Genomic DNA, 21947 nt, shown 5'->3' with positions numbered 1-21947 from the left:
CCTGAGATGTCTGATGCTTCTACCCAGATGGAACTGGTAAGGAAGGAGACTTCAGTACAGATGGTAGGTAGCAACAAGTGCCCAGACACTTGTCCTGGAGAAAAGGTAAGTAGCTGCAAAAGATGTGCACAGGTTGATGATCTGCTGCGTCAGGTGGCTGAGTTACAGGAAACAGTTAAAAAGCTATGCAGTATTAGAGGGGCCGAGACGAAGATAGATAAGTGGTTTCAGAACCATGCTTCTGTGGCAGACACCCCAGAGAATGAGACACCTTGGACCCTGGTGACCCACAAAAGTAGGACTCTGCTTCAGTCCCTGCTCTCCAGCATTACAAGCAAAACCAGATATGAAGCTTTAACAGCTGTAGACACCCACGAGCAAGGTCTGCAAAGAGCAACTGTACCAGCAGCACACAGTGGATACCGCAAAAAGGAATGACGAGTGCTCGTAGTGGGTGACTCTCTGTTAAGGGGCACTGAGATGCCCATCTGCCGGCCTGACAGGGAGTCATAAGAGGTATGCTGCCTTCCCGGAGCTAAGGTCCGAGAGGTTGCCGAGAGGTGCCACAACTTGTCAAGAGCACAGACTACTATCCATTGCTACTCTTTCATGTGGGCACAAATGACACTGCAAGCCAGCACCTGGGCAGAATCAAGGAAGACTACAAAGCCCTGGGGGTGCAGGCGAAAAGTATTGGAGCCCAAGTTATCTTTTCTTCCATTTTACCAGTTAGAAGAAAAAGTGCAGCCAGAAATAGACGCATAATGCAAATCAACTTCTGGCTTTGTGGCTGGTACCATCGTGAGGGTTTTGGCTTTTATGACAATGGGACGTTCTTCCACAACTATAGACTGTTAGGGAGGGATGGGATCCACCTATCTAGAAAAGGCAAGGGAATATTTGGCAGCAGGCTGGCCAACTTGGTAAGGGACGCTTTAAACTGAAGGACTCGGGGGCAGGGTCCAAAGTGGCAACATTCACGCCGTTACGACAAACTGGGGAATAAGCCGGGCCAACCAGAGCAGCGACAAATGTTCCTTAGCTGCCTCCCAAGATGAGAACCAGAAGACCAACCACCTCAAGTGTATGTATACCAATGCACACAGCCTGGGAAACAAACAGGAAGAACTGGAGCTCCATGCTCAGTCAGAAAGTTATGATATCATAGAAATAACTGAAACATAGTGGGACAACTCACATGACTGGAGGATCGCAATGGATGGTTATAGGCTGTTTCATAAAGACAGGCAGGGAAGAAGAGGAGGAGGAGTCATGCCTTATGTTAAGGAGAACCTTGAATGTATAGAAGTCAACTACGGCAATTGTGGAATCCCTATAGAATGCCTCTGGGTCGAGATCAGAGGGGTCATCTCCAAGGGGGATCTTAGAGTAGGCATCTGCTACCGACCTCTAAACCAAGATGATAAGGCCAATGAAGCAATATTTGAGTCACTTAAGCAAGCTTTGAGTCAACAGAACCTGGTCCTTGTGGGTGACTTCAACTTCCCAGACATTTATTGGAAGAACAATACAGCAACTCACATGTCACATCAAGCTCCTGGAATGTGTAGAGGACTGCTTCCTCATACAAATGTTAGATGGGCCAACCAGGAAAGAGGTACTGCTGGACTTGCTACTCACAAACCAAAACCTGCTTTGTAATATCTCGGTTAGTGATAGCCTTGGCTGCAGTGATGACAATATTGTGGAGTTTGGGATCCTGCTGAGCACACTGAAGGTTAGTACTAAGAGAAAGATTTTAGATTTCAGGAGACCAAACTTCAGCTTGCTCAGAGCTCATTTGGGAGGGACTCCATGCGAAGCTTCCACGAAGGATAAAGGAGCTAGCGAGTGCTGGGAGTCTTTCAAGAATGCTCTCCTGGAAGCACAGAAAGGGTTCATCCCCTTTAAAGGTAAGGGAAGTAGGTGGAGCAAGAGACCCCCCTTGGCTTAACTGCGAGCTTCTGAGTCTGCTCAAAATCAAAAGAGAAGCATACCAGCGATGGAAAAGTGGACGAGTACCTATTGAGAACTACAAGGGCTTTGCCAGGGTGTGCAGAGATGCAGCTAGAAAAGCAAAAGCTCAGCCCGAATTGAAATTGGCCAGAGATGTCAAAAACTACAAGAAAGAGTTCTTCAGGTACCTAAACAACAAGCAGAAACAGAAGGAATATATTGGCCCACTGTTAAACATGAGAGGTGAATTAGTCACCAACAATGCTGAAAAGGCAGAGGTTTTCAACACTTTTGTCACCTCTGCCTTTACCAGCACTGTTGGGCCCCAGGCCTTGGGAACAAGAATCCAGGATGATGCAAACACAGACCCACCAAAAGTGAAGGAAGAGTTAGTATGTGAACTATTACAGGAGCTTGGCCCCTACAAATCGATGGGCCCTGACATTATCCACCCAAGGGTGTTAAGAGAGCTGGCTGACATTGTTGTGAGGCTGCTTTCCATAATCTTTGAGAAGTCATGGAGATCGGGAGACATCCCAGAAGACTAGAAGAAGGCTAATGTCACCCCCATCTACAAGAAGGGCTTAAAGGAGGATCAAGAAAACTATAGGCCCATCAGTCTTACTTCAGTTGCTGGAAAAGTTATGGAAAAAGTCCTTCTGGGGGCTATTACAAGTCAAATGAAGCACATGATTGGGAAAAGCCATGACAGATTCACCAAGGGCAAATCACGCTTGACAAACCTGATCGCCTCCTACGACAAAATAACCTGCTTGGTTGATGTAGGGCGAGTGGTGGACATTGTCTACCTGGATTTCTCCAAGGCTTTTGATACGGTTTCCCACAGCCTCCTCCTAGAGAAACTGATGCATTATGGTCTATACAAACGACCTCTGTGGTGGACGGGGAGCTGGCTGACAGGCTGCACCCAGAGCGTGGTGGTAAATAGCTTCTTTTGAAGCTGGCAACCTGTCACAAGTGGGGTGCCCCAGGGATTGATATTGAGCCCAATGCTGTTTAATATCTTCATAAATGATCTGGATGATGGGATCAAGCGTACCCTGATGAAGTTTGCTGATGATACCAAACTGAGTGGGGAATCGGACACTTTGGAAGGGAGAGCCACCCTGCAGGAAGACCTAGATAGGCTGGAAGAGTAGGCTAACAAGTACCGTATGAAGTTCAACAAGGACAAGTCTGAGGTCTTGCACCTGAGAAAACATAATCCAGGAGTGCAGCACAAGCTGGGATCTACCTGGCTGGGGAGCAGCTCTTTGGAAAGGGACTTGGGGGTCCTGGTGGACAACAAGCTCAATATGAGTGAACAGTGTGCTGCTATGGCAAAGAAAGCCAAAAGGATGCTGGGTTGCATCAACAAGGGCATCAGCAGCAGAGATAAAGAAGTCATTATCCCATTCTACCCAGTGCTTGTCAGACCACACTTGGAACACTGTGTTCAGTTTTGGTCCCTGCTATGCAAAAAAGATGTGGGCAGGCTGGAGAAGGTTCAGAGAAGGGCCACAAAGATGATCAAAGGACTGGGAAGCCTGCCAGAGAGTCATAGAATGCTTTGGATTGGAAGGGACCTTTACAGGTAATCTAGTCCAACCCACCTGCAAGACCAGGGACATCTTTAACTAGATCAGGTTGCTCAGAGCCCCCTCCAACCTGACCTTCAATGTTTCCAGGGATGGGGCCTCCACTACCTCTCTGGGCAACCTGTTCCAGTGCCCCACCATCCTCATTGTAAAAAATTTCTTTCTTAAATCCAGTCTAAATCTGACCTCCCTTAGTTTAAAACCATTGCTCCTTGTCGTGTCACAACAGGCCTTACTAAAAAGTCTGTCCCCATCTTTCCTATAGGCCCTCTTTAAGTACTGGAAGGCTGCTACAAGGTCTCCCTGGAGCCTCCTCTTCTCCAGGCTGAACAACCCCAACTCTCTCAGCCTGTCCTCGTAGGAGAGGTGCTCCAGCCCTCGGATCATTTTCTTGGCCCTCCTCTGGACCTGCTCCAACAGCTCCATGTCGTTCTTGTGCTGAGGGTTCCAGAGCTGGACGCAGGACTCCAGGTGAGGTCTCACTAGAGCAGAGTAGAGGGGCAGAATCACCTCCCTCGACCTGCTGGCCATGCTTCTTTTGATGCAGCCCAGGGTACGGTTAGCCTTCTGGGCTGCGAGCACACATTGTTGGCTCATGTCCAGCTTTTTATCCATCAGTACCCCCGAGTCTTTTTCCACAGGGCTACTCTTGATCACGTCATCCCCCAGCCTGTATTGAAACCGAGGATTGCCCCGACCCAGGTGTAGGACCCTGCACTTGGCCTTGTTGAACCTCATGAGGTTCACACAGGCCCACTTCTCCAGCTTGTCCAGGTCCCTCTGGATGACATCCCGTCCTTCTGGCGTGTCAACTGCACCACTCAGCTTGGTGTCATCTGCAAACTTCCTGAGGGTTGTAGAGAACTGGGTTCGTTCAGCCTTGTGAAAAGAAGGCTTAGGGGAGACCTTATCACTGTGTTCCAGTATTTAAAGGATGGCTACAAAGAAGATGGAGACTCCCTTTTTACAAGGAGTCACATGGAAAAGACAAGGGGTAAAGGGTACAAGTTACTCCTGGGGAGATTCTGATTGGACACAAGAGGAAAATTTTTCACAATGAGAACAATCAACCATTGCAATAATCTCCCCAGGGAGGTGGTGGATTCCCCAACATTGAACACTTTTAAGATTCAGCTGGACAGGGTGCTGGGCCACCTTGTCTGGACCTTTTGCCAAGAAAGGTTGGTCCAGATGATCCTTGAGGTCCCTTCCAAGCTGGTATTCTATGATTCTATGATTCTAAGTGAGTAGCAATGGGGGACTTATTTTTCCAGATTGATAGACACTGTGCTCTGGCCTCTCAGAGAACAGTGTCTGACATTTATGTCTATACCTATCACTATGTAAATAGAAATTCAGGTGAGAAAGGCAGAACAGGCTTGCAAGACTAAGAATCATCCCCAAGCTGACTTCAAACTATTAAACCACAATGGCAAAGTTAGTGCTTTACGGGTCATTAATCTCTGCTGGAAAATTCATCTAAATTGTCACCTCAGTCTTTTCAATACACGTACCTAAATTCCAGCCTGCAACAAGCATCAATCTAAAAGACCACAGCAGTTCAGGGTTTCAACTCTTATGCAGAGGATACAAAACTCTAATAAAAAGCTAACAAAAATATATAAAAATAGCTAATGTTCTGAGAACATTTTCTACAGGAGAGTCAAACTAAACAGAACAGTAGGGGAAAAATAGGCAAGCATAACAAAGTTACAGGCATCAATAGCTGAAGTAAAGAGAAAAGGAAATTAGGGAGTAAACATGCAAGAAAGGACAAGAACATTGATTCACTACTTGCTGATTTGAAAAACAGGATCGTATTTCTTTTTCTGCATATGCTGTGCAAGAAAAACCTTGGAGCCCTGAGGACATAGTCTTAACCAAAGGGTCTGCAATATTAATGAATTGCAATTCTGATAAACTCTAAGATCCATCAAAGACTGAGAAGAATACAAAGCTTACCAGAGAGGTTAATTAATTATCTGATAGGTAGAGATAAGACAACAGGAGATCCATATCCCAAGTCGATCTAACCCAAAAGTTGACAGGGCGTATCAGGAAAAATGTTAGCCTCAAGGAGGAGTATATACCGAGGACAAGCAATCAGCGTAGTTAGATCTGGCAGTCACTCAGAGCTAACGGTGAAGTAAACATGCTTAAAATGAAGCACCAAGGAATTTAAAAGAAGTATTTCAAATCATGAAAGTGTCTGTGGGCTGTTTGTTCCTTTAAGAAACATTTATGATTTGTGAGAACAAAATGCTGCTGTAAGTCACAATTCTATTATCACCTTGCAACACACTAAATTGATTACACAATAATGTTTCTATTTTTTCCCCGCTCTCTCAACCATACTCAAAGGTGTCTTAACAGTCAATAAAGCAGCAACAGCAGCAGCCACAGCTTGCTGCTGCTAGACAACATTTTTGAATGGGATTAATTTCACCTTTGGTGGAAAAGAAGAGGGTGATGCATCCACTACTGAGAGCATTTTTCTGCCAGGGCTAAGCGTATGGAAAGGCTGGCAACCTAAATTTTCTTTTTTTCAAGGGAAAAGAGCTGGGGTCAGTAGAAAGTGGGTTGTACAAGACGTTTTTCTCATGTGTCCACTTCAATAGTAACATGAATTCCACTTTGAGCATTGGCCAACAAGAGCTAAAAAAAAATCGAGTTTTATCTTATACAAGACAGCCAACTGATAGCTCCTTACTTTTCTAATCAGTCATGAACCAACCCATACTCTGTCACAAAACCTAAATTTGCTCAAAGACAGTCAGAATGGGTCATGAAACCAATTTTTGCTTCACAAGCGGAAGTTATTTTTCCTACAGTTTAAAACTAAAGGAGATTAAACCATTGAAAAATCTGTCAAAAGGGAAGCCCATTCCTTATTTGGACAAAGACACAGAAACTCCATTTGGTAAAATCGTGTATCTTAACAGTATAAGTTTTTATTTAGGAAAGCATTTTTTTATCATTCATAAACAGTGGAAAGGCCTAGAATAAAAAAAGCAAAAACTCATTGGAATCATAAACTGAGCATAGTGCATTCAGCAACTGAGAAAAATAGATTATTTTTTCTACTTCAATAACCATAACTTTAGCAAATAGGGATTAACAGAGTGATTCATGGAATGTGCAATGCAAGCAGAATACCCTACCCATAGAAGAGAGTAGAGTTAAGAGGCGTTTGATTTAAAACTTAGGATGAACAGAGGGTGGAGAAAGATTCTGAAATGAATGTTTTGATTTCCAATGACAATTTTTATTTTTTTACCAAAAAAAAAATATTCTTGGAGACGTTTGTGCATGTGGAATGTTTTCTACCAGTGAAAAATACCATACTTCTGCCTGAAGCTCTATTTGAGGAATATGTGAATTGTGCTATGCATCTCAAAGGACACCTCACGATTTTGGACTTTTGCTGGCATCTACCCTCTGGACTTCTGCTGGCATCTACCCAAAATGGATCTTCCTTTGCATTGCAAAGACAGACAGTCGGCGTGCACTACCCAGCCATGCACACACATGCCAGCTGCTGAGGTATTTCTGAGATAAACTGATGGCTCCCTGAGGTGGAAAAAAAAAAGGAAAGGTAGCTCTCCAGACATGGAACCAGTAGGGGTACTTACGTAATATTCTGCTTACAGCTCCAAATTGTCTTAGCACAGCCCTAAAATGAAGAACAGCTCTTTTACTAACTTGCTGCTTCCACAATATTCAAGAGATTAAGCACTTCTACAATAAGAGAGCATAGACTTTCTTCTTTCATATTACTGGATAAGGGCAATAACACTACAAATGTTTCCCATTGCGAAGGAAAAGGAGTTCTGACAATATTTTTATTATTGCAATTGGTCAATTAGTCAACAGCATAGGAATGCATCTGTTGATTTGCTACTTACAAATCTTTAAAGTGGAAAACAATTTAAATACTTGGCAACTTGGGCAACGATCACATCAACTTTTCTTTTGCACTGAGAAAAAATAGTCTATAAATGTCAATATATTGAACAGGAAACAAAAGCAATAAAACCAGCAATGTTGTAAAAGGTTCCTAAAATTGCTAAAGAAAGTATGAAATACAATAGCAACCATCCACTGCCTATATTATCACATGTTTTTCCACAATACTGAATTCAGTACCTCCATTGTTCCTCCAAAGGACTTTACATTTTCAAAAGAACAATAATTGTTAGCTGTATTTAAGACCTTTAATTAAAAAAGTAATTAAAAAATGGCAAAAGTTTCACCACTGAGATTTCACAGAGTAGGCTTTGTACTCTATTTTTTGCAATGAAAACTTTCTGGCAACATATACAAAAGTAGAAAAAAAATCATTTGGCATTGAATCTCTGCTTTTCTGTGTCCTTTCAGGAGTCTAACATGTCTGTCATCTCACCACGGAGACAGACCTGAAGTTGGAAATAAGATTTAGGGACATTTTATTGATACTGCTTTGTACTGAGTTGCCTTGATCATCAATAATCAGGATCATGCTTGTGTTCTTACCTTGGTTTTGGTTTTTGTTTTGTCTCCAGCTGTGGCTCTAGGTGGTTGCAGATCACCCCTGAGTTTTGTGTCACATCTGCCAGCAGTGTGGAGATGCCCTGAAGACCCTCCAGTTGTGGGGTTTTTTTTCACTTTTCACTTCTAGGTATTTTTGCTCCTGTTACATATTTTATACAAACATTTTCCGACTTCAGTGGCACCATAGTTACTCCAGGGGAAAGGTTCCAGATTTTTAAAGGGGATTTAGAGATTTTAGTACATAGCTGACATAGGAACTAAGGTCTGGTAACCCAGGCACTGAGGTTTTCAATTCTTCTTGCTTCCAAGCAAGAATGTGAAAGTGAAATTCACTGGAAATTCACATGAAATTTCACTGGGTGTGACACAGTCACTCTGTCAATTAAACACTACTGTAGCAGCTAAAACAATATCCAAATCTGAGCTGCCATCTCTATCATAACTCCTTTGAAGTCTACTGGGATTCATACCCTTCAAACATGATAGTAATCAGACCAGAATACCACTTTTTGTTTAAGCTGTTGGTAAGGGATTTTATTCTACTTTTGTGGCATTCCAGCCTTGCATGACGGCTGGCCTATTTTTCACATAGTTCCTAACTCTCTTATCTTGGACAAGACGATACCTGAGACAACATGTATATGCCCTTTAGGTCATGGGGGCTGTTTGCCTGTTGATGTTGGCATGCTGTATATCTCCAGCTTCTATATGACTGTCCAGAACATTTTTCAGAACTGATGTGAGCTCTAATGGCCAATAGAGATCTTCTGTGGTCAGTGGCCCATGGGGTATGGAGTCTTGCCTTTTGAAATTGCTTTTGCAGTTGTTTTTAACTGTGCTGAAGCCTGCTCACTTGTAAGTCCTAGACATGGATAGCTAGTTCTTCTGCAGCATTGAGTAGTCTGTTTACAAGTATTTTCTCAGCTGCTTCTGCTGTTCATTATTTTTTTTGCTGAAAAGAAGCAAATATGTATGAGACAGCCTGTATGAGAAGCATAATTTAGTCCTCCACCACATCGATCTTTGCTCTAAATTTCCATGCTGAGAAGGAGCATGGAAAGGAGAGCTGCAATGGTTAAACACTGCCAGGTAACATCATCCCCACTTGTTTCACCTTTTCCATCAGTCTCTGTTTCTCCAATGCTGGCTCTGTTCTCCTGTTATTTGGCAGTCAATTGTCTGAATTTTCCTGAAGTGTACTGTGGCTCATTGTCTGAAGATAGCATACCTTCAATTTCCTGATCACATTCCTTGCCAAATTGTCTTCCCAGAAAGAAAAGTAGCAATTGATTGTGACTATCCTGTTATTAAAATGAACAGACCTGACTCACTCTCTGCTGTAAGTTCACCGTGGTTTTTGCACACTTAACACTTGTGCATAGAGTCCACAATCCTCTAATAGTACTTTCGGTACTTGATTCTTGCAACATGACTTAGCCCAGAGCATCAGCTGCTTCTTGGAAGATAGCCACCAAGTCCTGCCTCATGTATTACCAGTTTGTATTGGACCTCTTTTTCAGAAACAGAAAGGGACTGTGGCATGCTCATAGACTCTATTCCCAATTCTTAGAAAATACCAGTGTTGTACTCTGAAAGGTGTGCTCTGCTATGTGTATCTGCTTTCAGCAGTGGCTTATCAGAAAATTTGTTCTCTTTTTCACATCACAGCACTTATGTGACTGTATATTTTGGAGTTTTGGAGATGAACACAAGAGTGGCTTCTTCCAACAAGATTTCTTTCAACAGGTTCTTCATATTTGTGGAACTTTCTATACATCTTGTACCCAAAGGTGTAGGTTGGATTGTCACATTGTTCCACTCCCAGATCAAACCCAACACCTGTTCTAGCTAAGATTATAAAGATTATACAATTTCCTTTTCTGTTAAGGCTGTATACCTAATGAGATGCTGGATTTATAACATTACTCTTTCTGGGTTTCCTTCTGAAGCATTACAGCCTGGTTGTAGCTCCTCTATTGCCTGAAGGTACTCCTTACTCTTTACTCCTTCAAATGGCGGTCATCAATTTACTCCTAAATTGATGACCAGTACCCTGACACATCTTGTGTGTTACCTGTCTCAGGGTTCAGTTAAGGCTGAGTAGAAGACAATATTACTTTTTCATTACAGAGTCATATGTCCTACAAGAGACCTTCTTTGTTTTAGCATAGTGTTGCAGACTTTCATAAAGGTTTTGATAAATAGGTAGACCAATCCCACAATCACCACAAGCCTAGGGATTAGGGCCTTTTCTAAGAAAATCTAGGTTCAAACCTGTGTTCTACTTAAAACTGGGTCTCCTGCACTCCAGCTGGACACGTATCGGGGCCCTGCCATACACCTATCACCCCAGCCCACTTCTAGAGCTTTGGTTGCAGGTCCTGGGCCACCTCAAAGAGAGTGCAATGGGTGACCTCAGGGACAGCCACTGGCCTCAGGGACCACTGCTGTGAAGAAACCTAGAACAATCCTCAGCAATGCCTGACCTGCCCCTTCTCTTGGAAGCTGCTTTTAAGCTAAGGCTTTTGCCGTTGGCCCCCACCTGAGCTATCTGTCAGGGATCAGTGAGGGATAGCTTCTGCCTAAAGTTGGGGTGCTGTGAGTCCCATGTGAGAGAAAGGCAGGTAGTGGCTGGGTCCTCACCAGCAAGACCCACATTTCACTGTATGAGAGCCAGGAGAGCCTGGCAGGCCTGGTTAAAGCCTATGTTTCAAATGAAATCTTGGGTTGCAATGAACTGGAATTTTCTAACAAAAAAAGTTTTGTTGAACAATTCCTGACCACTCCTATTCACAGAGTTTTGATAGATCTGAATCTGGCATGACAGCTAGCTGTCATTAGACTTTAATGGACTCCCACAACATCCTTTGATGTAAGCATATCTTTAAAGACTCTGTTTATTTGAGAACAGCTTTAGTCAGTAAACATCTGACATAAGGGACTTTCATTTTTGACAACTTCAGTTTGTCTGTATTCCACTTCACGATCTAGTCTCAAACACTCATCTAGGATTTGTCACAAAACAGCATCTTTGCATTCTGGGTCCTGGACTGACTCTTCCTTGGCTTTAGTCAGATGCTACTACAGAAGAAATAAAGGTTTCCACTTTGTAAAGTTAGGTAGTTGTACTCTGTTAACACTTTACTTTTACAGCTTGTGTTTCAGTGCTAGTCTTCTCAACGGCTAGTCATTTGAATCCTACGTTCGGATTTACGCAAACTCTCATGTCAGCTGAAAGCTTTTCTTGTCCTTTCTAAGGTGTGCTGATTTCAAAAGGTGGGGTTTTGTGTGGGTTACTAGGGGATTTTTTTGAATAAGCTCCTCCAGAACGAATGGGTGGAAGTGCTAATTTAACATCAGACTGCTTCCCTGTCACGCTTCCTTACTGGGTTACAATACAGTATGGTATCTACAGTTCATGTTCTCCTCCTTCTGTCATGCATTATTGCCAAAGGTTTATATTTTGCTCCTAATTGTACTATAAACTCTAAAGACAATCTATTGTTTTTTAAATCTCTTGACAGTCTGTATCCCTCCCTAGTATAATCTCAGATTTTTATTGTAAAACATCAGCATTTGTTAAATATTTTTCCAATCTAAAACAGTTATTAGTATTGCTAGGATTGCATTACAGCTTCCTCCACAATCCAGCTCAAATGAAATATTTCAACTACATATATGAAACTATTGCAGAGTTGTAAAAATGACCAATGAAAAGCTGTCAGACTCTTAAGTACAAGTGTATTCAGAGTCTATCTGTTCAGCTTGTGGAAGATTTTTTTCTTCAATGCAGACATAAAAACTTCATGTGCAAATGTAAAGCAGCTACAGCATTATCACAGAAGATTATGCCATTTTCTTGTTCACGTATAGTACTGTTAGTAACTTTCATTCTGAGTTCTTAGGGTGGATTTTTGTCCTTGAGTCTGAACAGGTTCTCTGTTCTTGCTAACTGGAAGCATTTTCCTGTGGTTAAATCCATTTCTGTGGTTAAAATATCCTTCTGGTTAGATTTCTGAAAATGTAAAGGAATATTTTGTTACAATCCCAAGTTATAGGTTAGTGGTAGATTACTCAGTTCAATAACATAAACAACTGTTTTGTCTTTTATTTCTCTTCTTAAAATCAGATTATTTAATTAAAAAAAATCCTTCCTGCTCTAAATCAAAGTAATCAATAGATTTGTCAGTTGTTACAGTGTTTCTGGTGTTGTTATCTGTCCTACCTTTTCACTGACCACTTAGAAGATAAAATTAAAACTTTACCTCCATTTTTTCAGGCTTACAGTTCACGTTGAGGTCTGAAATTCTTACACAAGCCTAGAAACTAAATCCTAACATGCATCCACTTGCACTACTTCTACACCCAGTCACACTTCCCTGTTAAGCATTCTCTTGTTTTCTGATGTTAGCCTCACCAGACTGCCCATTAGCACCATATTTTATTTAATATGTTAAGCAAATAATATGGAAAGACTGCAGGAAGTAAAATAATGGTAGAAAGGAGAGTGTAAACTCACGAACATAAGCATTGCAGCTGTCACTACCTTTCCAGTTTTGAGCATGCAGACTGATTCATTGGTTCTTCTTCCAAGCATTTAATCTATAACTCTTTTTTCCAAGTTTTTTCAGGTGTGAAGACCTTCCTTGGGAAGCTAATGAAAAACAACAACAACAAAAAAAAGGAAAAATAAAGGGAAGAACACTGGAAAAATGTATTCTATATGTCATCTCACAATGTCCTGCATAAACACATGCCAATTCCCTTAGGAGAAGGTGTACAGTACATGGGAGTGAGGGGAAAATGGAAGGAAAAGAAAGGCTCTGGAAATAAATGTTTCAATAAAATATGCACTTGCTATTACTTCCAGGAGACAGTACCAATCTTAAAGTGTCTCCATATTTCCGGTATTATTCATCTTTTGCTTGATGGATTGTTCTGTGAACCATCACATTTTTGGGGCTGTTACAATGGAATGAAGTGCTAGGTCATGAGACTAATGAATACAATGGTGACATACCTTATTTACTGAGGACTCATGACATACCAAATTGCTAATACATAACAATAATGCTTTCGTTAGGAAACGTCAGTTCTATAAATACACAGCACTTCACAATATTAACACTTCCATCCTGTGAGAGGAGAACAAATAATTTGTATTATAATGTAAATACAGTTTTATCAACTGTAATTCACAGTGTTTTGTCTTCCTTCCTTCACAGTATTACACACAATGGCTCCTATCTCTGGCTGAGGGTCATGATTAAGATACAGAAGAAGCAAATAAAAAGTTATACCTGCTCTTTCCAGTGCTGACTTTGATGTTAGATATTTATTAAAACAGCCTTTAAGTTGTGAAAATTCTACACTAGTGCCATCTGTAATATTATTTTTTTTTAAAAAGCCACAACCCCCCCCAATTTTCCAAGACAAGCTATGTAGTGTTTCAGAGGTGCTTTTAATGTTACTGGATGTGTTTGTTTGCTTTCCAATAATTAGATGTTGTCAATAAGAAAAAAACATTAAGTGTATTCACAGGCATAGTTTCAGGACATAAACTGATCACCAGCTGGAATCAGGAAGAAATGTATCCCTATAGTATATTATTGCAAAATTAAGTACATAGCATAGGCTTTATTACCTCCTCCAAAGCTTTTGGCATTGACCTGTGGTAGAGATAGGGTCAACTGTATGGACGTACTGGCCTCTTCTGCTGTAGCAGTTGCTGTGTTCATCTACTTATAGAATGGGTTATGGGATGCAAAAGTATCATCTCTAGCAAAATGTCCATCACCCTGCCATCTAATGCAGGTCTGCTAATGATGCAGGACCCATTGACCAAGTTTTCCTCTTGTGCATTCCCAATGTTATTTCCACTAGTTTAGAGAAAATACAACAATATTCTTCTGGTCTCCCGTCATGCTTCTAGACCTGTAATTGCTATCAGATAAACTTAGAGGGTGTGGCCCTCCAACTTTATATTTTCCATTTTGGCATATTTTTTACATTGTAAGAAATTAGTAGGCTAAGCATAAAAATGAATGGGGAAGGAAGGGTGGAGCTGATAGGACACAGGTGTTTTATATAAATGCAGTTTATAGAAGAGATCCCAAAACACAATATTGCATTCAGATTAAGATCAATATTTGGAGCACAGAACTCCTCTTACAAGAAAGAGCCAAAGACATTCTGGAGCTTATCTGTGTTCACATGCACAAAGGATTTTGTAACATCTAAGCTGTGGTTCAGAGTCTCTATTTACCCATGAATTGAACTTATAATACAGAGGATTCAGAAATAGTTTGCAAAGTTTGGCCATTTCTATATGAGGTCAAAAAACAATGTTGTTTAGATCAGTATGGAACTCCCAGAAGCTTGCTATGTAATAAGTATAGAAATTTTCATACTAGCATCTGTGGATTAGGGGTATGCCTGCATGGTGCAATACACTACCATGTAAAAACCTCCGAGCCAGATAAGGCTCTAGGAGAAATAAAGGACTATTACAGTGCAGCTGTACAAGGGCTAATTAACCTAGGCTATGCTATACTGATAGTGTATAGCACTAGTGTATAGTGTATAGTATATATACAGTACACTGATAGTGTATAGTACCAAACTAGTGTATTCGTATCTTGCCTGTCATCTAGAAACATGAGGAATATGGACTAGAACTGCAATAAAAGTCTATTTTGAGACAACGTAAGGAAGCATTCCTTATAGAATTCCTATATATAGAGAGAAGATAGGCTATTGTCATTTGGAAGACAACTTCATTCTGTATATGGAATTAATATTTCAATACTTTTTTTTTGCCTACAAGTTTAAACAGGTTTAAATATTTGTTGAGGAAGCTTTGCTATCATTGTTTTGTTGGGGTTTTTTGTCTTGTGTCTTTTTTATGTCGAGTAGTTTATAAAGCAATGCGAGAAAAGGTTATTGCTCTGCTCTGAGGGTTTTAGAAATTCTATTCTGATGTGCTGTATCTGGGAGAATCTTTAATTACCTCTGTTCTTGAAGGTCCTATGTATTGTCTTATTCAGACTTCCCTTGAAACCATAGCACTCGCTGCCCCAGGTAGTTTATACTTCAGAATAAGGGATACTTTAGTTTTTACTGCTGCAGAGGAGCACAATGTGAATTTTTAATGGGACCTATTCACTATCTCCCTTTTCTTACTCGGGCACAGCACCGGTTTCAGGGAAAGAAGAGGTGATGGGAGTGAAAACAAATTCAGAAGAAAAATGAAGTAGCCATCAATCAAGTAATATCTGCAGCTATCTCCTAAGGGTAAAACTGGTGTGGTTCTGTTATATCTCATTTCAGCAAGGGCTGGCATAAAAAGGGGCTAAAAAGAGCCTAGAAGACGTGAGAGAGAGAGGGAGAGAGAAAGGGGGAGAGAGAGATTTAATCAGACTGACTGACAAAGTTAATATATATTCTCTATGACAGAGGAGTCTCCGGGGTCATGGTTTCAGTGTTGAACAAGAACTCCAGAAAGTTTAGAGAGCTGGATTGAGTCAGAATTGATTTTTCTCTGTTTACTACATTCCCCAGGTGAAAAGTTAATGAACCAAGGCTAAAGCATAAAAAAAGGATAGGTTACTTGGAGGGCTGTGATAGAAATATCATCCAGGTAGATCAGGGATGAACTTTCATGCTCCAGAGCAGGCATCTCACTAACCACAAAAAGGAGGAAGGAAAAATGTATTGACAAAGCAGAGCATGCTCTGTGATGATATGCTGTTCCAACCAGAAAATACATAGTAATCTCAACAGTGTAAGCACATACGGATATCTCTTTACCTCTAGATAAGCAGGTATTTGACTGCAGCCTTTTGACAGGTCCATGAAGCCTAAGGTAAAGGATTTAGTATCAGGACTACAATTTCTAGAGAGAAATGCCAGAAGTCAGAAGTCTAGGCTGTTAATAAGGACTGAAAGTGAAGGATCCGGGGCTCCGAAGCTCACCAGCCCTGTGAAATCTACCTCACTAGTATGACGTAATGCTTTCCTCCCATCATTGCCTCTTCTCACCCGTTCCTGACAGAGACACCTCATGAAAAGATACACGTTCATTGGTCCCAGCATTTCATATTTGCTCTTCTCAATGCCAAGCAGGGAGTAAGGCTTGGACCCTGCTTTGCATCCTGTTTATGGAACTCTTTCTCGTTCCTTTTCCAGAAAAGAAAATGGAACAAAAACAGCTGACTCCTTTTACTGTCCTACCCTTTCATCACAAAGAGTCCAGAGCAACATTTTATCTCAGAATTTTTTGGATCCAGGAAGAGTGAAGAAATCAGTGCTGTTTGATCAAACCTGGAAGGGGTCATTTTGGATGCTGGAGATAAGCACTGAAGAAATTGCTGATGAGGGATGGCAAAGATTTTTCCAAGTTTCCTTTCTCTTGTACAGAAATGTACTAGGTATTGATGAACACTTTCTTGGAAAATTTTTTCATAAGCAGAGTCAAAACTAGGGAACATGAACAGCACAAGCTCTGCCCCAGCTCGTGTAGAATTATACTAGTGGATTAAGTGATTAAAAAGAGACACAGGCTCCATAGCCTGGTGGTTGACATGCATGATATTAAACTCAATATACCTTACCCTCAGAGTATTGATATTTTAGTGCAGAGTATTGAGATTTTAGTGTGGTTTTGACCATGGTCTGTCTGTCTGTCTCTCTCTCTCTCACACTTTTTTCTAAAAAAACTTCAGCAGATTCACTTCCACACTTGGGCTAAACTGAAAACTTTCTCCTCAAAATCTCAAAGTCATGCTTTGGATTAGAAAGTTGTTTCCCTTTGAATTTTAGATTCCCTTTAGATTTAGAGAAAAGTGCAGTGCTAACATTTTTACCTCAAACAATGACAGGAAAGATAAGGTAATTAAAGTAAATCTTAGGTATTTCTTCTGTTGCCTCTGGTATTCGTATTCCTTTGACTTGTCACTGGCTACTGCAGTCCACTTAAAATGGCTTTAGAATTTCAGGGATTGATTACAGGAAAAATGATGAAGCTTCTCATAATAGGCTAGAAGAACAAGAAGAAGCAACAGGGCTCTAATGCTGAATATCTATGTCCATATGAAATACATCAGGTCAGCACTGTGAACCTATTAACAGCATTTTCTTAAAACAAGAAGACAGGCAGGCAAGAGACTGAAGTGGGTCAAGCAGAAGTTCTGCATTGAAGACGGACAGAGGAGTTAAGAGATAGTGGTGTCTTCCTTTATTCTAATGTATTTCTTTTTTTATTTGTGAAAAAATAAACTATTTTCTTCTTAATAACGTCATAGGACATATTCAGGGAACAGTCAAGCACATGAAAGCAGGTGAAGCATGAAGCAGCTAATGCTATTTGGCACCTTTGAATTTAGTCAACAGGAGGGTAGGAATTTTGAGCACCACCATTTGGCAATTAGAAGTCCAGTCTAGGAATTCAGAAGTACATTGGAAGATGTCATCAAATATTAAATTTGCCAGTGCTCTGAGCTCTCAGATTACAGAGCAATGGCAAAAGCAGTCAGCTAGAGCCAGCCACATACTTCAGGTTTTCATGGCCTTTGATGGAAAGCAGATAAAAGCTAGACCGACAGAAAACGTTCTGCCCTCAAAGAAGACCACACAGGTCTCCCATCCATTGATTTTTTTTCATTTTATTTTATTTTATTTTTTCACTTCAGTAAAAGTCATTCCAGCAAGGGCTTACAATGGAAACCTCACCTGCCAATAGATATGTGTAACCATGCAAAAGACATGCAACACACAGGATACTCACAGGATACTGGCCTTTTTTAAACTAACCAACCATAATTTTTTAAAATAATTTTTAAGTCTGTATTGTGACAGTTTGCTTTATGATGTCATGCCTGGGCAATTACAGAGCCATAATTGCATAGCTATGACTCATTGCAAACCAATCAGTGCAGTCAGTTTCCTAATGCTATTTTCTACTATAACATTGTTATTGTAAAGGCAGGAATTTTTTAATCATCAAATTGAATGTCTGCCAAGAGCTCATTTTATTGACCATTAAACATGCTTCTGTTTAGGAGAAATGCTACAACATCACTGTTTCCAATAGCGGATTTGTTCTGCAGTGGTTTTTCGTAGGACAATCTGCAACCAAATGGTAGGTCAAAAAAAATGTTTATCATCTGCAAATGTACAGGATGTTCACAAATGAAAGTCCTAATCCAAACTGTATTAAAAAGTCTCTAATAAAGCTTACTCTTTTTTAAAAGTATTGTATCAGACCCCATGCAAGGAAACAACAAAAAGCTTATTTTGGTTGACAAACACTAAAATTTCTCAAAGATGACTGTTCCAAAAAGTAAAACTAATATCTGCACCTGAACACCACTGCTGCATGGCTTTTGATGTTTGGCACCTCTTGGCAATTCAAATGTAATTTTCAGTAGGCCACAGTTTCAGAAAATGAAATGGAAACTGGTAAATCAACTGCTGAATTGTAGGAACATTTTTTAATGATAATATTAAAGTTTCCTCTCACTGTCAAAGGATTCCATGGGAGGCACAGCATGATGTTGATTTATTCAGAGAATAATTTTCCACTTGCTGGAAAGAGGTATCTTGTCAGCAGATACTTCAATGATCTGAAAATTCAGATGAAATAAAAATATATAGATAGCCATACTGACTTTAGTGGCAGAACGGTGAATTGGTTCCCAATTTTTTGAAAACCTGTACAAAACCTTATGCCAGTACCTAAATATTGCTACAACCGCAATTTCTGAGAACACTTGTAGCCCCGTTCAGCAAAAAATTAGCCTATTTACAAAAATACATTCTCTTTGGACAGTAAGACCATGAAAAAAACATGCAATTATGTTACTTTTTATCTTTAAACACCCGGCAAGTCTAGAGTCTATAGGAATAATCTCTCTGCATTGACCTGCCAGTACCAACTAATGATTTCCTACTGTTTTGTCTTTTTCTTGTTCAGTTTACCAAGAAAAGTGTGCAGAGAGCAAAACTAAAATAAAGTCTTTTTCTAAGGCAGTAAAAAAATTGAATACTCCTTTGCAGCTCCATAAACATCAGTAGAATCATTATGGTATTTGTCACTAAATAACCAATTCAATCAATAATAAAGAAAGGGGAAACAGTGCAGTCTAATAATGTACTTAAAAAAAGGATGTGCTTATACAACAAAACAAATCTGATTATGTGAGTCTGTAAATAAGCAGAGGTTTTGTTCTCTACCAGTTAGCAAGCTGAAATATCCTTTTAACTGTCATGAAAAGTAAAATAGGTAATATTAGCAATAAGGAAACACAAGAGGTACCAAGCAAAAAGAAAACAGCATTTACATGCTGGAAAAGAAAGGAAAGAAGGGTGTAAGACACAGCAAAAGAATAATGTGTCTGTGGCATAAATGTACTGACAAATGCATCCACATTTTAGCACAGGCATGTCGCACAATGAAAAACTGAGAAAAAAGTCCAGATTTTTCCGGTGAGTAAACCAGTCTTTTGGAATGAAAGTATCAAAAGGCAAACCAGCTTGACCAGTTCATGTTGCAGGTTAGGTGCTACGTGGTAAAAGAACTAGTATTTATGGATGAACAATTCACTGCTGAAGTCATTAGATGATGCTGAAGGTGTTTTTTTGTTCGGTTGCTCTTCAGTGAAGGCAGCAGGACACAGGCACCTCCATGGAAGAGTCCCTAGTGCTTTAGACCATTTCTCTCTCTTATTTCCTCTATCCAGGAAGGCATAAAGGGAATAATGCTTTGGATCTCAGTGTATAAGCCAGTACTGTCTTCTAAACCAACTTGAGGTTGTCGTCAAAGCCAAAATCAATGTCTATTTAGAAATGAACCCAAAAGGATTCAGGTCTCCTATCTGAGCATATCCAGTGCCTTAGTATCCCAGTGCTTTGTATACTAGCAGACAACCATCAGTAGACTTCCTGAACGCAGATGAAGAGCTTCATCTTTGGTATTAATCATAGGCTATGCTAGGCTACCCAGAGCATTTAAAGAATCCATTCATGCCAGTTCAATTGGATTTTGATATATGACATCTAATTTCCTGTAATTTCACTCGTGTGAATTTGGGAAAATACACTTCCAGATAAAGATATTGTGTCACATCAGAGGCTGTACCACAGGTATCCAGGGTGCATCACTGAGTTAAGACTAATAAAACTTTCTCTCTATCCCTTTTGCAATCCTGAAGTGATCATGTTCTCTCCTCGCCTTGTAAGCCCACAGACAGCTGTCAGTTGCACGCAAAGAAAACTGCAGATATCCACTGAAATATCCAAAGCAAAATTTTCTCAAATGCAGAAAGAATATTGTCACACTAGTGAGTGGAGCAGAAGCTGAATGAGCAGCATGGACCGTCATCACACACCTCTACTTCTTGCAGCATTTGTCAATGCTAACCTTTCATGAAAGACACCAATAAAGGAACTCGGTATTGCCAATATTCCTCAGAAGAAAGTTTCTTTATTAGCACACAAACAACCTGACAAATAAAATAAGGCAGTAAGACAAGAGTTTGTGAGAGACTTGTCTTAAAGAAGGAACCAGTCTTTGCTCTGCTGAAGGAATTGAATAAGGATGTTTTTTAGTGCTTTGCTAGCTGCCATTGTAGCTGTGAGAGTTTACTTGCAGGTTGTATTATAATTGATAATTGAGCAGAAGGTAAGAGAATGACAGCCTAGTGATGGACTGTCAGCTAGTGAGGCAAAATTAAGTGGATGAGGGACAAGTCAGAGATCTCAGCATCCAAGCAACCCTAGCCACAGAAACCAGAGAGCAGCAGGTTTTAGCAGAAAGGTTACCTTTTTCCTCCCCCTTTAAAAGATAGTCCTCAGAAAAGAAAACAACCATGACTACTGTCAGGAGCCTGAGTACACCCATGAGCACCTTACTCTGACAGACCCCACCAGGTCTCCCAGCCAGGCCCTCTCAGCCCATGACCTGAGGGGCTCCATTCAGGCTTGGATCACAGAACTCAGGTCTGCCCTGAGACATGTTCCCTGCCATTCCTGACTTGCTCCTCGGGCTTCCGGCCTGATCTTGGACCAGACTTGTCACCTATCGTTTGCCTGATGATCATAGGATTGTAGATGGACCCTGTCCCTGCCTGCACCTTGGCTTGGGTCCTGTAGGCGAGGTCCCTGCCTATGTTTGGGGTCACCCCCAGCTCCCAGCTTAGGCCTCCTCACGGGGCTGTCCCACTTTTGCTGCTTCTGGTAACTGCTGAGGCAGGAGAGGATGCAAGTAGAGTGAGTCCCATCTTCTCTTTTCCCTTCCCACCAAAAAATCCCTTGCTGCAGCAGCTGTGTGTATGTGTACACTAGAGCAGGTAAATGGTGGAGCGTTTGTATATAAAGAAGTACTGTCTGGTAGAGTTTGTGGTGGAGAACAGCCAGAGGAAACAAGAACTACGTCTGGAAACAATGATGGAGTACGCATGGGGACCTTAGGACATCATGAATGCAGCACAGAAAACTTCAGACCTTGAAGGCAGTGCCTGACACAAAGGAAGGAAGAAACCAGTTAGCAGGTGTTTTTAAAAGAAGGAAAAAGGAATGGGATATAGGAGAAACAGCCCTAAAATCAGAACAAATCTGATTTTATAAAGGAGCACTTTCAAAAAAAACAAAACACTCCAGACTGACTCCAACAGCAAGAAAAATCTGGGCCATGTGGCTGAAGACGGCGTGTTTAACACTAACAGGTCCATCAACAGAGCAAATCCAGGAAAGAAAATTGTGAAAATTATGTGCATACATGCAAACAGGGGTCTGAAAAAGATGCAGAAATACACTAGTCAAACATCAAAATGGGTAAATATTGTCAGCCTGTTCCCATCAGGACTA

General features: G+C 40.8%; 1 long non-coding RNA gene across 1 annotated transcript in view; it reads right to left on the bottom strand.

Moving 5' to 3' along the window:
* Positions 1-7187: 7187 nt before the first annotated feature.
* Positions 7188-21947, bottom strand: part of LOC142407810 (uncharacterized) — a 28015-nt gene continuing 13255 nt past the window's right edge. The window contains exons 2-3 of the long non-coding RNA XR_012775063.1: positions 12604-12738; positions 7188-7227 (exon numbers count right to left, since the gene is read on the bottom strand). This is a non-coding gene — a long non-coding RNA (uncharacterized LOC142407810). The remainder of the gene's footprint in view (positions 7228-12603; positions 12739-21947) is intronic.

Source organism: Mycteria americana, chromosome 3 (genome assembly GCF_035582795.1).
Source record: "Mycteria americana isolate JAX WOST 10 ecotype Jacksonville Zoo and Gardens chromosome 3, USCA_MyAme_1.0, whole genome shotgun sequence".
Lineage (NCBI taxonomy): Eukaryota > Metazoa > Chordata > Aves > Ciconiiformes > Ciconiidae > Mycteria > Mycteria americana.
Note: the sequence above shows the minus strand (reverse complement) of the source record. Positions and strands in the feature narration are given on the sequence as shown.